The sequence below is a fragment of the Ovis aries genome, chromosome 6, assembly GCF_016772045.2.
Source record: "Ovis aries strain OAR_USU_Benz2616 breed Rambouillet chromosome 6, ARS-UI_Ramb_v3.0, whole genome shotgun sequence".
NCBI lineage: Eukaryota > Metazoa > Chordata > Mammalia > Artiodactyla > Bovidae > Ovis > Ovis aries.
In genome coordinates, this window is record NC_056059.1 from 44,843,307 (window position 1) to 44,858,322 (window position 15,016).

At 44.7% G+C, this 15,016-nt stretch overlaps 1 pseudogene; it reads right to left on the reverse strand.

The window, feature by feature from the left end:
- Positions 1 to 7,461: 7,461 nt before the first annotated feature.
- On the reverse strand, positions 7,462 to 13,821 carry LOC106991213 (small ribosomal subunit protein eS6-like; annotated as a pseudogene).
- Between the last annotated feature and the right edge of the window lie 1,195 nt (positions 13,822 to 15,016).

Sequence of the window (15,016 nt, forward strand, 5' to 3'; positions counted from 1 at the left end):
TTGCCTTGTGACACGTGGGGTCTTCCCAGATCAAAGATTGGAACTCGTGTCTCCTGCATTGGCAGGTGGGTTCTTTACCACTGAGCCACCAGGGAAGCCCTCATGATGTTTGAGATGAATATTAAAAGCAAATGAAGAAGTTGTGTGATAAATTTTTTTTGAAATATAGTTGATTTATAATGTTGTGTTTCAGGTGTACAGCAAAGTGAATCAACCATACATACATACATATCCACCTGTATGATGGTTTTTGATGGGACTTAAACCTGGTTTGGAGGGAATGATGCTGAAGCTGAAACTCCAATACTTTGGCCACCTCATGTGAAGAGTTGACTCCTTGGAAAAGACTTTGATGCTGGGAGGGATTGGAGGCAGGAGGAGAAGGGGATGACCGAGGATGAGATGGCTGGATGGCATCATGACTTGATGGACGTGAGTCTGAGTGAACTCCGGGAGTTGGTGATGGACAGGGAGGCCTGGCGTGCTGTGATTCATGGGGTTGCAAAGAGTCGGACACGACTGAGCAACTGAACTGAACTGAGGTGAAACCTGGTGCAGTTGAATGAGATTAAAATTGTAAAATGAAGGGCGAGTTCTAATTTATAGCCACTGCTATAGACCGGGCTTTTGGGTATCTACTCCTGACGTGCTCTGGCCTAGTGGGTACTGAGGTTGCCATGGGATTCTGGATCCACCCAGATATACACATGCCACTGGACTCAGAAACTAGTGTCTTTCTCAGAGCAGAGCTAAAATTCTCTCGGATCCATAACAGGCTACATGAATACCCTTCCATTCTCTGGAACATGGACCTTTAATTTGATCTTTTGTTTAAGGAGAAATTTAGAAGATTATATGAAGGAAATAGCAGGACGGTGGCCACAGCAAAAGCTGGAGTTGCTGTAGGCAACCCCTTGGTGTCGCAGTTAGAGGAAGGAGGGCCAGCCAGGGAACAGGAAGGAGGCGCGTGGTGGTGGGGTGAGCGCTGCTCCAGGCCAGCCTTAATTTTGTTTTTTGTTTATTTTCTCATCTATTCATTCTAAAACTATTGATTGAAACCTTACGATGACTCAGGCACATCTAGCGAGGTTGGTGAAGAACTGAATGGGAAAAAAGAACGGAGTGTGAAAAGTATTAGGATGAAGGACACGTGGGGTAAGACAGGAGCCCAAAGGAGAAGCAGGGAATATATCAGAGGAAATTACGTCTAAGAGGAATGGAGATGAAAAAACTGTTCCAGGTAGAGGAACAGTGTGCACGAAAGCCTGGAGCAAGGCTCTCTTGAGAATGAGGTGTTTGTGGAGAAGTCCAGTTGGCTGGGGCCCCAAGTGTGAGAGAAGGGGAGGGATGGAGGCAGGGGAACTGAGGAGTCAGGCAGGTGAAAGAGAAGCGGTCTGGGCTCTGTCATGGGGTCAGTGAGGCGCCATTTTGAAAGGCCTGGAGTAATATGATAACACAATCCGATTTTTGTTTCTACCAGGTCAGTAATCTGGGCAAGAGATTATTGCCACTGGGACTCGTGTGGCGACAGCAGCCAAAGCAGCAGATGCCCTCCAAAGGTGGTGAGGAGGCAGCACGTCCAGGCTGGGGTGGTCTTCCGGCCGGACCCTAGTACTGAGGCATCGGGAGTGAGGGGCAGGGTCCTGCTGCTGCGAGTCCCGTGGAGCTCGAGCACCTATTGCATTGTCCCTGATGAAGGACTTCTTTCCCAGGGGTGACTTGAAATGAGGACGAGATCTCCAGGGTGGATTCTTGCTCAGGAAAAATGCAAACCAGAATCTTAAATTGCTCGGCATCTGAACTCTAAGTTGGCCCACGCTGACCACCCTGATCTCTAAGCTGGTCCCACTCTGACCTTGATTTCTGTTGTAAGCCCCTTTTATTCGAAGCAGGGAGAATCTTCTTCTTAAGCAGGCCCAGCCATTGGTTTCAGGTGCAACCCTCATTAGGTGCTTAATAAAGAAGTACCTCAGCTCTGAGGAAGTGTGTGAATGAGCTTTCTAAACAGTCAAGGGCTACACGATGTAGGACTGGAGGCTTCTCCAAGCTAGATAAGGCCTTCCTCTCACACGTGTGTAAGAAAGTGAGCTTCAGTATTTAGCCTATTAAAATATATTACGGAGGACTTCCCTGGCAGTCCTGTGGTTAAAAGTCTGTGCTGCCAGTGCAAGGGTGCAGGTTTGATCCCTGGTGAGGAAACTAAGAGCTCACATGCCAGGTGGCACAAACAAAAATTTTAAAAAAGTGTATTCAGTTCAGTTCAGTTCAGTTCAGTCGCTCAGTCGTGTCTGACTCTTTGCTACCCCATGAATCACAGCACGCCAGGCCTCCCTGTCCATCACCAACTCCTGGAGTTCACTCAGACTCACGTCCATCGAGTCAGTGATGCCATCCAGCCATCTCATCCTCTGTCGTCCCTTCTCCTCCTGCCCCCAATCCCTCCCAGCATCAAAGTCTTTTCCAATGAGTCAACTCTTCGCATGAGGTGGCCAAAGTACTGGGGTTTCAGCTTTAGCATCATTCCTTCCAAAGAAATCCCAGGGCTGATCTCCGCCTATTCTATGTAAGGCACCATCAGAGGCACAACCTGTACATTATTTGTTTATCCTCAGTCTCTGGCACAGGCCTGAGAGAGAGAAGCTGGGTGTTGCTGTACTATGAAGTGAGTCACAGAACCCTCCAGGAGCATCTCCACATTCACGGCTCACCTCTGTCTTACTGCAGAGGTTAAAGCCATGGGCTTCTGCGTCAGGCTTGAATGCAATTTCCCCATGGTTCACGTGCGAGCTTGGCAAGTCACTTTATTCTGTAAGTCTCAGTGATGTCACCTATCAAATGGAGGAGCCCTGAGGTCAAAGGACCCAAAATTACCACTTTTGTAAGCCCCAAGTTGACAATTTCAGATGATTTGACCACCTCTGATAGAAGGTGGTTGTAAGGATTATATGAGATTATGTATTAACATTTTTCATCTAGACCCTGTCACAAGGTAGGGAGTCCTCTTGGCCTACTCTTTGTATAATAATAAAAAATAACAACAATGATAATAAAATAAATGAAAATAAAATTATTATTTACACTTGGAGAGGACAGTTCGGGATGTGGATGCTGAGGGGCTGCTTCTCCAGCTTCTCTGAGTGCTCCTGGTCTCCTGCCACACCCCTCAATCTTCCCCTTGGAGGTGGAGTGATTCACCTGGCTCGTGAGTGAGAGTCATTGGTCCATGTTTTTCAAAGGGGAGGAATGAACTCAATGAGAAAACTAGAGGTGTGTATGTGTGTGCCTCTAGTTTTCTCACTGGGTTAGTTCCACTCCACCAAAAAACATGGACCAATGGTATGCAGGGCTTCCCTAGTGGCTCAGCTGGTAAAGAATCTGCCTGCAATTTAGGAGAGCTGGGTTCGATCCCAGGGTTGGGAAGAACCCCTGGAGAAGAGAATGTCAACCCACTCTAGTATTGTTGTCTGCAGAATCCCATGGACAGAGTTTGGCGGGCTAAACTGTTAGTCCATGGGATGGCAAAGGGTCAGACACAACTGAGTGACTAACACACACACGTGTGTGTTAGCAGCTCTCTCTGCCCTCCTCGTCTTTCATCATCCTGCCCTAGACCAATGCCAGGCAGCCACCCTTCACCAGACGTCTGTTCTATAGACTCACCCTCCCCCTGCCCATACCCAGCTTTAAAATGGGGTGTGCAGGAGTAAAGTCAGTAGAAGGAGGAATCCCACATTTAAGTCCTACCCTGCAATCCAGACTTTAGTAGCAACAAAGCAGATGTTTTGATATCCATCTCCTCATTCCTGGCTCTCTCATTTGATTGAGAATTAGACAGAGTGGAGAGCAGTGTAGTTAATTAGTTCCCTCGGCCTCCACAGAAGGGACTGGACCAGTACCTCCAGGAAGATGTCGTGGCAAAAACCTGCTTGGATGTGCTGGAAGAAAGTCTAGCCTGGTAGGAAAAGGAGGTGGCTCAGTGTGGCCACAGTAAGTCATTTCATGTCTTTGGCTGGGGCTGGCTGGGCAGGCAAAATCAAGTACAGTTGACCCTCAGTATCCCTGGGGGATTTGCTTTCTGTGAATGCCAGAATCCCGATGCCCAAGTCCCTGATATAAGATGGCTTAGTCCAGACAGCCCTCTCCATCCTCAGATGGAATCACTCCAGTATGGAAGCCCATTTTTGCATCACTGCTATCCAGGGGAGGGAGTTCCAATTTGTGGGGTGGGGAAGGGCAAACATGTCCTTGGTCATCCTAGCCAGAGAAAATTTCCTCACTAGGGGAATTTTTCCTCAGGCCTCCGCCTTTGAGCATCCTCTCTCACTTTCTGTCCTTCCAGAAACTTTTTCTTCTCTACCCAGATTCCTGTTCCTTTCTCTCCCTGAGCAGTTCAGCCCCTGCTTTCTCACCCTCTGCCCACCCTGAGCCAAGTCGGTACTCTTCTCTTTCTCTTGCCCTGCTGTTGCCTCCCTCCTGTGGTTCTTCAGCAGGGCAGAGTCAGGGACTGGCAAAGCTGGATGAGAAAGAAGATCATATCCTTATTGTCACTAGCCTTTAATGCAGATTTAGCATTCCCTTTAATTATGAATGTAGATAATCAACCACAAAATTTCAGCAGAACTTGTGAAAGTGTCATTAATAGAACTCATAGATATTTCCATATCACACGTATACAATTGTTACAGATGTCTCAAAATATCATTAAGATTCACCAGAACTTTGAAACTACAGTACTAGACCTGCTGCTAGATATTACTAAATTGTTATTTAACTGTTTTGGTAACTGTGTTTCCATATAACTGATTTCCTTTGAGAGCCTATGTTTTCATTTTATGCACTTTAGAGACATGACCCTGAGGAGTCCAAAGATTTCACCCCATTGCCGAAGGGATCCATGGCACAGTATAGATTTAGAATTTGTGCTTTGGTAGAAAAAAAGCACTGTGGAAGTTATGCAATTAGTTGTTCTTTAACACGATCAGTTCCCAGCTGGTGCTTCCACCTGTAGTCAGAGCCAGAGACCAGGAGGGTAGGGACGTGACAGTGGACCCTTGCTCTGTCCTGAGAAGGTGCTGCTGCTGCTAAGTCGCTTCAGTCGTGTCCAACTCTGTGATGGCAGCCCACCAGGCTCCACCATCCATGGGGTTTTCCAGGCAAGAGTACTGGAGTGGGGTGCCATTGCCTTCTCTGTGAGTAGGTGCAGCAGATGGAAATTCCCAAGCTGGCCCATCCCATGCCTTCCAAACGTGAGGCGGACTATCCTTCTGATTGGAGGGGCTGTCTGTTCTTTCTCCTCTTGAGTAACGGAGGGAATGTGATGATTGATGCAGCTTCCCAGGCCAGCTTCTGAGAAGTGAGAGGTTTCCTCCAGGATGGGTCCCAGCTGACAGTCACATCAGCTGCCAATACTGGAGAAAGGAGGCTGATTGCAGGCCTGGCCACCACTGCAGCCAACACAGACCCAAGAACTACCTCAACCAGCCCAGCCTCCCCAAATCTGGAGAAGTAACAATGATTGTTGTTGCTTTAAGACACTAAGTATGGGAGGACTGGTTTCATAGCAACAGGAACCAGAATAAAAGGTATCTGGGCTTCCCACGTGGCTGCTGCTGCTGCTGCTGCTGCTAAGTCACTTCAGTCGTGTCCGACTCTGTGCGACCCCATAGACGGCAGCCCACCAGGCTCCCCCGTCCCTGGGATTCTCCAGGCAAGAACACTGGAGTGGATTGCCATTTCCTTCCCCAATGCATGAAAGTGAAAAGTGAAAGTGAAATTGCTCAGTCATGTTCAACTCTTAGCGACCCCATGGACTGCAGCCCACCAGGCTCCTCCGTCCATGGGATTTTCCAGGCAAGAGTACTGGAGTGGGTTGCCATTGCCTTCTCCAACCCACGTGAGCACTAGTGGTAAAAAATCCACCTGCCGATGCAGGAGACTCAAGAGACATGGGTTTCATCCCTGGGTTGGAAAGATGATGTGGGATGTGAGATCTTAGTTCCTCAACCAGGGAGCTTAGTTCCTGGACCGCAGACCAGAGCCTCCTGCATTGAAAGATTGTAATCTTAACCACTGGACCACCAAGGAAGTCCCAGTTTACCTTATTTTTTTATTCCATGAGGGTAATGAATACTTCCATATATACCCTTGGTGCTATAGCTATATTTTTCCAAGAGGGAAAAACTTCCATTTTTAAAAGCACAGTTTTATTTTAAAGAGGGATCTGCTCAGTTCCGTGACGCAGTAAAATCTGAAAAATTAGAATCTGAAGACGCACTCAGGTTACTAAACAGGTTCTGAGTTAGTGAATATCCGTGCCATTTGTCAGGAAGGTAGATGTGTCATTTTCAATACTGACAAGTAACACAAACTAACAGGAGATGCAGTGCTGCCAGGAGAAAATTCTGCCAAATCAACTCAATGAGTTATAATCATCATTTATAATCAGTCCATTAATTAACTGGGCACAAAGGAGGTTGTAAAGAGTTCAGAAGTGTTTTCCCATGTAGGTTAAATATACCCCTCCTGCTTCATTTGCTTATGTGGATACTTCCATCAACAATCTTGAATTTTATTCAAAGAAAAAAAGTAAGTTTCAATCTTGACTTCATTTTCATTTTTCAAAAACTAGATTTTAAAAGAGTCCAAATGAAGAAGCTTCTGGTATAAAATAGGAAAAAAAAAAAAACAACCCAACCTAAAACCAAAGAAGTAATGTGAAGAAATCAAAGAACCATGAATAGTCACTGAACATCACAAAGGGACGTGGATTAAAGAGGAAAAAAGGACATGTTTTCTGTTTTCAGGCGCTTACATTTTAATCAGCGGCTGACAATGTAATTAAAAAAAGAAACTATATTGGCCAAATGTCAGGATTTGGCTAGGATTTTTATTTCTCCTTTTAGTAGTAGCAACAAAAGAATAGAGACATTTCCAAATTCTGGGCCCTCCAGCAAAATGCTTTAGAAAGCAGCTTTCTAATCATTCTAAAAATTACTCTTAAGAAGAAAAAACTAGAACAAACTAATTGCTCAAGAGATGCAGGCTGATCATAAAAAAAAAGCATGTAAGACTACACAGAAGCAAAATAAGATAAAAATTACCTATAATCCTTTTCTATTCAGAGATAAAGTGTTACTTTGTTTACATTCTTTTAAAATTTTTATTGCATATGTTTACTTATATATATTTTTTCCCCCAAATAATATTTTATTTAAAAATTTTTGTTTGTTTTTTGTTTTCTTTCTTTCTTTTTGCTGTAGTGCAGCATGCAGGATCTTTGTTCCCCAACTAAGGATCTGCATTGGAAAGGCAGAGTCTTAACTACTGGATCTCCAGGTAAGTGCCCCAGATAGTATTTTACACATTGTTTGAAACCTGTCTACCCTTCTCTCTCTCACTCTCTCTCTCTTTTTTTTTTTTATTTTTTTTTTTTGAGGTCTGATCTTGTTTATTTGATACATCTCATTTTTGACTGGATTTAGACTTAGAAGTAGGAGCTCTTAGAGAGGACAGCCTTCGTCTCTTGGCGATTTACTCCTGGCATTTTTCTTTTGCCTTTTTATTCGCTTGGCCAAAAGTTTAGCGTGTTCTGAAGCCTCTTCCTTAATTTTCTTCGGATGCTGTTTCTTCAGCGCAATATGCCCAGAACACCTGCAGTAACAGGACAATGAATCTTGGACTCTCTGGTCCTGGGTTTCTTACGTTCTTTGTTTAGGGGCTTTCTTACAACATCTGGGTGGATGCCATCTTCTTTAGAGAGACTGAAAGTTTTGCGGATTCTGAAAGCTCTTTTGGACCCCAGGCAATGAGGCTTAGTAGTATCAGTGAGTCCAGGAATACCCTTATCCCCTTTTTCTAAGATGACCAAATTGTCAACACTCAGATTGGCATCCACAGTGCAACCCTGAACAGATTACATCATTCTTTCTCCGGTCCTCCTTGGTCTGTAATAGGAATGCCCCTTACTCAGCAACAGGTGGACTTGGCCATGGGTCAAGACACCTTGCTTCCTGGGGAAGTCCTGTTTGTTGTTACTGCCACTAATTTAGACACACATAACCCTTCCATTCTTCACCCAGGGGATCAGCAGCAGCTTCTGTGGCCATATGCTTCTTATAGAAGATATGAAGTTTTTGTTCATTGTCCACCTCAATGAGCTTCCAGCAGCCAGTGGCTGGGGAAGAGATGTTCAGCTTTATTCTGAGGCAGTGGACTGTCTCCAAGGTACCACGAAAGAGTCCCTTCCTCGTAATAATTAATCAGCAACATGTTTCTATCGCAATAAATGAAAAATCACATCTATGAGCCTTCTTATACACAGGTATCCCATAATTTTGCTGACCAACCCCAACTATTGGATAATTTTTTTCCACCCAAAGCAATGTTATAATCAATGGTCTCGTTGTTGCCTCTTTGTCTACATCTTTTATTTCCACAGGAAATGATACTGATGGATGAAAGAGCATAGTGTGTGCATTTACGAGAAACATGCCTCAGTTTGAATGAAATTCAAAGTATCTAAGTAGTATATCTGGTGAAGTCCAACAGAGGTCTGATTAGCTGCATGATCTCAGACAAGTTAACTGCTGAGGGTCACACAGTGGGAAGAACGGCTGCCCTGTGGCTGTGAGGACAGTTTAGTGAAATAACACGTATAGGTGTTGCCAGCACAGTGACCGGCACACAGCAGGTGTTTCATAAATGTCAGGTCATTGCCTCCCTTGTCCCCACCTAGGATGAAGCTCAGTCTCACAGAGAGAGAGAGAGAGAGAGAAGAGAAGAGAAGAGGGATGAAGAAGAAGGTGAAAGGGGAGGAGGAGAAGGAGGAAAAGAGGAAGGAGAGAGGGAAGAGCAGAGATGGGTGGGAAGGAGGGATTAAGAGAACGGAGAAGGGGCCTAGCAAATGCAGAACGTGTGTCTGCATGCCTCTTTTTGGAAGAAAAGGCTCATGGTAGCTTTCATGCTTTTTTCTTTGTTTATTTTTCACGGCTAGAGTTTCCCCCACCCAACACAGAAGCTTTACAGTGCATTACTTCAGCATTTCCATCTGCCCTTTGGGTATTGTCAAAGGTTAAACCCCACACAACAGGGCAGAGTAAAGCTTGTTTACTTGCAAGATTCATGTCTGGTCTTGAAAGGTATTTTTTTCCCTTGCCCCACAAGCACTGATGAAAAGGAAGATGGATGATACACAAGGGTGTGGGTGACGCATGTACACTGGGTTCTGCACGGGCAGGTTGGGTCGGGGAGGGCTTCCTCCTGACCCACATGCACACCTGGATTCAGGTGACAGGTGACAGCCAGACAAGCTCTTTGCCTGTCCCCATCTCCCCTGCCACCTTTTCTGGAGACTGTTTCCCAGGCAGGGATCTCCTAGGAGTCCTTTACACACCAGGAAGCATTTCAGTCAACTGCTGCCTTTCCCAGGGGCATCTGCATTTCAGGATGCGGCGCTCTCTGTGGGATGCAAGGGTTGTCGGTGTTAAAATGTTTACTAATCATTCAGGTGGCCCTGCTTCCTTTCCTGCTTTCCCTCCAGCAGCCATTATTGAGCGCATGGCATTCCAGACTGTGTCCTACACTGAAGCGCTATGGACAAGACAGACAAGCTCTCTGTCCTCTTTGAGCTTACTTTTGGATGAAAAGATAGACAAAACCCAAGTACACAAATGCGTGCCCAGCGATGGAGTCGCTGAGAGAATTTACTCTGGGTAGGATGGTCAGGAAAGACCCCTCTCCCCAAGAGGCAGTGATATTTAGCCCCCTTTCAATCTTTGCGATTTCTTCAATGTCCAGAAATGAGCATGTCAATCACTACATCACAGAGGCAGTGGATGCTTTGGTCTGTTTTAATAATAATAACAACCTACCTGTATTGAAAGCCTACTACGTGGTAGGCAGGCTAACAACATTTTGTTGTATCTAGTCTTTATGGCAAACCTTTGGCATAGGAATTACTGTTTTCCAGAAAGGCAGAGAGATTTTCCCAAAGTCATACTAGAAATAACGGCAGAACAAAAATCTGAACCCAGCTCTACTTTGCTCTATAATCTGTATCTTTTCTATAACACTATATCCCCTCCCTTCCTGAGAAGGGGCCTCTGACAGCAGGTTGCCCTCAAACCCTTATTCCACAGATGATGAATAGCTTAATATAGAATTTACCCACCTAGACCTATTTCCATGCAAATGACAAAGGATTTTTTTCTTTTGCCCCATTTCAAAGATTCTATGAACCTTGACTTTCTCCCTGATTCTCTATAATCCTTTCCTTTGGAAGAAATAATCCAGTTGAGCCAACCGATGCTCACTTGTGTTCTCAGAGATGCAACAACGGTGGGGGTGGTACCACGTCTCTGCCTGCTCCCTGCCTCCCTCCCTTCTTTTCTTCTTTCCACGTCCCATGCTGATTTGAATTAAATTGACATAATTGTCTCAAGTTTTCACTCCCTCCTTGTCCTGGAGCACACCATCATTACAGATCCAAACAATAGCCCCATGCTCTGGTCCTCCTGAGATGGCAACTATGGAAATTCTTATGCCACTGCTAGGACGCAGGAACATTGAGTGGGAAGCATGGCTTTTCAGGGAAGGTCCTAATATTTCACCATTAGAAGTCTCATCAGTTTTCTCTTATAATACAGGTGCCCTTTTAGGAGAAATGCCTGGAGTATTTCCAGTTAATAACAACATGGATGAATGAATATCAATAGCATTTATATTTATATGGCATTTCCCAAAGTACCTTAGCTTATATTAAGCCCTATGGTTTCCTCCAAAACCATGAGTTGGGCCATAAGCCATTGTTTCCACTACAGACAAAGGAGCATGTGATGTCTGTCTGTATTGATAGGTAAATTGCAACTGGTCCCAGGTCACCCAGCTGGTAATTGACCCAAGGCTTTGGAAGTTGAGGCCAAGTGCTCCTTCCAAACAGTTTAACACTGCAGATCAATTTATCTGGGTCTTATTGTGGCATCTGACTGGAGAAAGGGTTCAGAGGAAGGAGGATGTAGGGTAAAGGGAGGGATTTAGCAGGTGAGGACAGATTAACTGTGAACGACTGACTCACTCATTCACATGTAAATTTCACAGTCTTTTACTGAGCAGTATCACCTATTGTATGATACTACAAGAAAGCCTAAATACAGGAGGAGAATCCTTATATTTGGCAGAGACCTACTAGCATTCTCTTCTCCTTGGCTCCACGGCTGGATTACATTTCCCAATCTGCCTTGTACTCCGTGCCTATAGTCTAGCTAATGGAATGTGACTAGAAAACCTCTCGCTTCCTGCTCTTTCCCTTTAATGCAGATAAGCATGGAGAGCTCGAAAGCTCTGAATTCTTTTATTCCTGCCAGTTTGGAACACCCTTAGACATATATTTCTATTACATTACACCGCTGGAAGTTTAGAGTTTACCTTTTACAGAGATTAGTGCTATCAGCACTTCTTAATCAGGTTGTAGGAAAGAATTGAGACCTAATGCCCTAAGGCAGCCATTGTAGGGAATGAATTAATCTCCCTTGTGCATCTAAAATAGTACAAGTTCTACATCTTCCTTAGGAGAATTGAGAGAATAGTTGCTCACACAATGTTCCATGGAGTTTAGTCCTCTTGTGGAACCTCTGTTGAGACAGGCTGCATACACTTGAGCAATCCTTGTCCTCAAGGGGTTTATTATAATCTAGTTGTAGAAACTGATCAGATGTACAAGGAAAAATGAAGAGGGAAATTCATGTGGCTTCACTTCCTCCTTACAATAAGCCTGTGAAGAAGACTTTATCTTTGTTATTTACAGATAAAGAGGTTGTAAATTCTGCAAATAAAGGCTCAGGGTTTCTCAACTAGGAGGTGTTGGAGCCAAGGTTGAACCTGTGTCTGAAACAGCTTTCCTAATCACACCTCCAAAACTCTCAGAGACTTTTCCTTATGCCAGGAAGGACTTTAGATTCAAGCTACTGCAAAAGAAGTTTAATCCCCTGTCTATGCAATCCTCTGGCCCACAGGAACCAGAGGGCATTTCCCTTCTGGAGAAGGGTACTTTTCTCACTCACACCTTTGGTCTTGGTCATGCCTGAGATACTCTCTCTCCATAGATTTTCCCTGTCTTGGGCCTGTTACGGGAAAGAGATAATAACATCATTGAAAACTATTTATAGAAGTGAATGGGCTTCCCAGGTGGCACAGTGGTAAAGAATCTGCCTGCCAATGCAGGAAATACAAGGGACGGAGGTTCAATCCCTGGGCTGGGAAGATCTCCTGGAGGAGGAAATGGCAAACCACTCCAGTATTCTTGCCTGGAAAATTCTGTGGACAGAGGGACCTGGCAGGCTACAGTCCACAGGGTCACAAAGAGTTGGGCATGACTGAGCATGCAGCTCCCATACACAAGTATAGAAGTGACCAGGTGTAAAAATAGCCGTCACCCTAGATTCTGACTTTAGGAAAAGGGGACTAATTTATGAAAAGTTTGGGAGGTATGATTAGGAAAGCAAAGGGTTGTTAGTTTACAGAGAGAATTAGGTTAACTAACAACCATCTTCCAAAAGCTTAATTAAGTCTCTCAGCCCTCAAGTGAGACAAGGAAATAATTGATTTCTGCATTGCTGATGGGAAAGTGGTTGGGGGAAGTAATTCACCCATGGCCAACAAGGGAAACAGTATCTGTCCTGGGATTAAAATGTATGATTTTCTGGTTCTTGATCCTTTGTTTCACTTTTGAGTCTGGAATGTTCAAGGCCCAGAAGAATTTGTGTGTGTGTGAGAACCCCAGAGCAGGACCATCAAAAGATCCTTTGCAAGTGAGAGACCAAATAATTAAGGATTCACTCCTTAGTAATTTTCTGCCCTTCAAAGAAGTAACACGAACAGTGTGCTGCTTCTGAGCATCAAGGCCATGTGGGTTCATGTGGGTTCATTTAATAAGTGCTGGCACTTCTCATTATAAGTTCTGTCCATCACCCAGTGACTTGTGATGCCAGAAAATATTTGGAGATCTTAAAAATTTAAAGCAACATCCAGAACACGCTAGACTGAAAGAGATCAAAGTGGGGGGAAAAGAAGAAGAAGTAACAAAGGAGGAGGAAAAAGCCTTCTAACTACTGAATTCACCAATCATGGAATGCTGTGCAAGGAGGTTTTCAAATGTTTTGCACAAGAACTGCATGTGATAGGCGTTTAATTACTTTATATCAGTGTGAAAACTGAGACTGAGATGGAAACCATCTTGTCCAAGTTACGTGTGAAATAGATAGCCAATGGGAATTAGCTGTATGGCTCAGGGAACTCAAACAGGGGCTCTGTGACAATCTAGAAGGGTGGGATGGGAGGGAGGTTCAGGAGGGAGGAGGGGACATGGGTATACCTATGGCTGATTCTTGTTGATGTTTGACAGAAGACTATAGAATTCTGTTAAGCAATTATCCTTCAATTAAAAAATAAATAATTTTTTTTTAAAAAGAAGGAACAGGACCAGTATTGGAATCCAAGCTGGCAAGTCAGCCTGTTACCTTAATGTGTTAAAAACAAAAAACAAACCCTCCATACCCTCAGAAAACAAAACAACCGAGTCCTGTCCATCTCTCGTGTGTCTTTCTTTACCACGCACATGGATTCCTGCACCTCTAACATTCTGGTCACCAAACGTGTGCGGGTATTTCCTGCACCAAGCAATTCTCTGACATCGGCTGGGTATTCTCTAATTTAATTCAGTTCCGACACTGCCTACCTGGAGAGAGGGTCAGATCCCACAGGTTCAGGGTTCAGCTCCCTGAGACCGATACCCACTTTAGATGCCAACCTCAAGTAGTAGGTCTCCATGTCACCTACAACTTCTGTCCTGTTGGGCTATAAATCAGAGGTTCTCATGACTTCTTCCCCCTTGTGCTGTGCTGTGCTTAGTCACTCAATCATTTCCGACTCTTTTTGACCCTGTGGACTGCAGCCCGCCAGGCTCCTCTGTTCATGGGCATTCTCTAGCCAAGAATACTGGAGTGGATTGCCATGCCCTCCTCTAGAGGATCTTCCCAACCCAGGGATCGAACCCAGGTCTCCTGCACTGCAGGTGGATTCTTTACTGTCTGAGCCACCAGGGAAGCCTGGGAGGCCCGTGAAGTCTCGTGACTTCTTCCTCCTTAGATCTGATTAATTTGCTAGAGTGGCTCACAGAGCTCAGGGAGACATTTATTTAGGCTTACCAGTTTATTCCAAAAGGATATGATAAAGGAAACAGATGAACAACCAGATGGAAGAGATGTATGGGGCAAGGTGTGCAGGGAGGTGGATGGAGCTTCCATGACCTCTCGGGTGTACCACTCTCCTCGCACCTCCACCTGTTCAACAACCTGGATGCTCTCAGAACCCCATACGACTGAAATTTTATGGAAGACTCATCACATACATATGATTAATCATAAGCTCCATTTTCAGCCCTTCTCCTTTATCAAGAGAATGGAAGATGTGGCTGAAAATTCCAAGCTTCTAATGATGGCTTGCTGTTGCTTGTGACCAGCCCTCATAAGGAGTGGACCCAAAAGTCACCTCTTTTGAACAGAAGATGCCCTTATCACCCAGCAGATTATAAGGGTTTCAAGAGTGCTGTTTCAGGATCTGCGGTCAGAGACAAACATTAGAACAAAGGATGTTCCTAGTGCTTTTATCACTTAGGAAATTACAAGAGTTTCAGGAGCTCTGTGCCAGCAGCCAGGGGCAGAGACCAACACATACTTTCTACTCTCTCACACTTAACTGCACTGTACTGCCTTCCACCTGCAGATCTGACTAAGAGGCTAGGAGGAGGGCTGTCAGAATTCCTGTGCTTACATGTCTGTTTTTCTCTGCTTGACTGAAAGCTCTTGAGGCCCAGCATCAAGATTTAGTATCTTGGTATCTCCAGAGCCTAAAGTAGTTGGTGAGATCAGTAAAAGTTTGCTGCATGAATGACTGGACATCTGCAATTAGTTATAGGCCAAGAGTCAAATATCTCAAATATCCCATCCTCTCACCTAATCCCGAG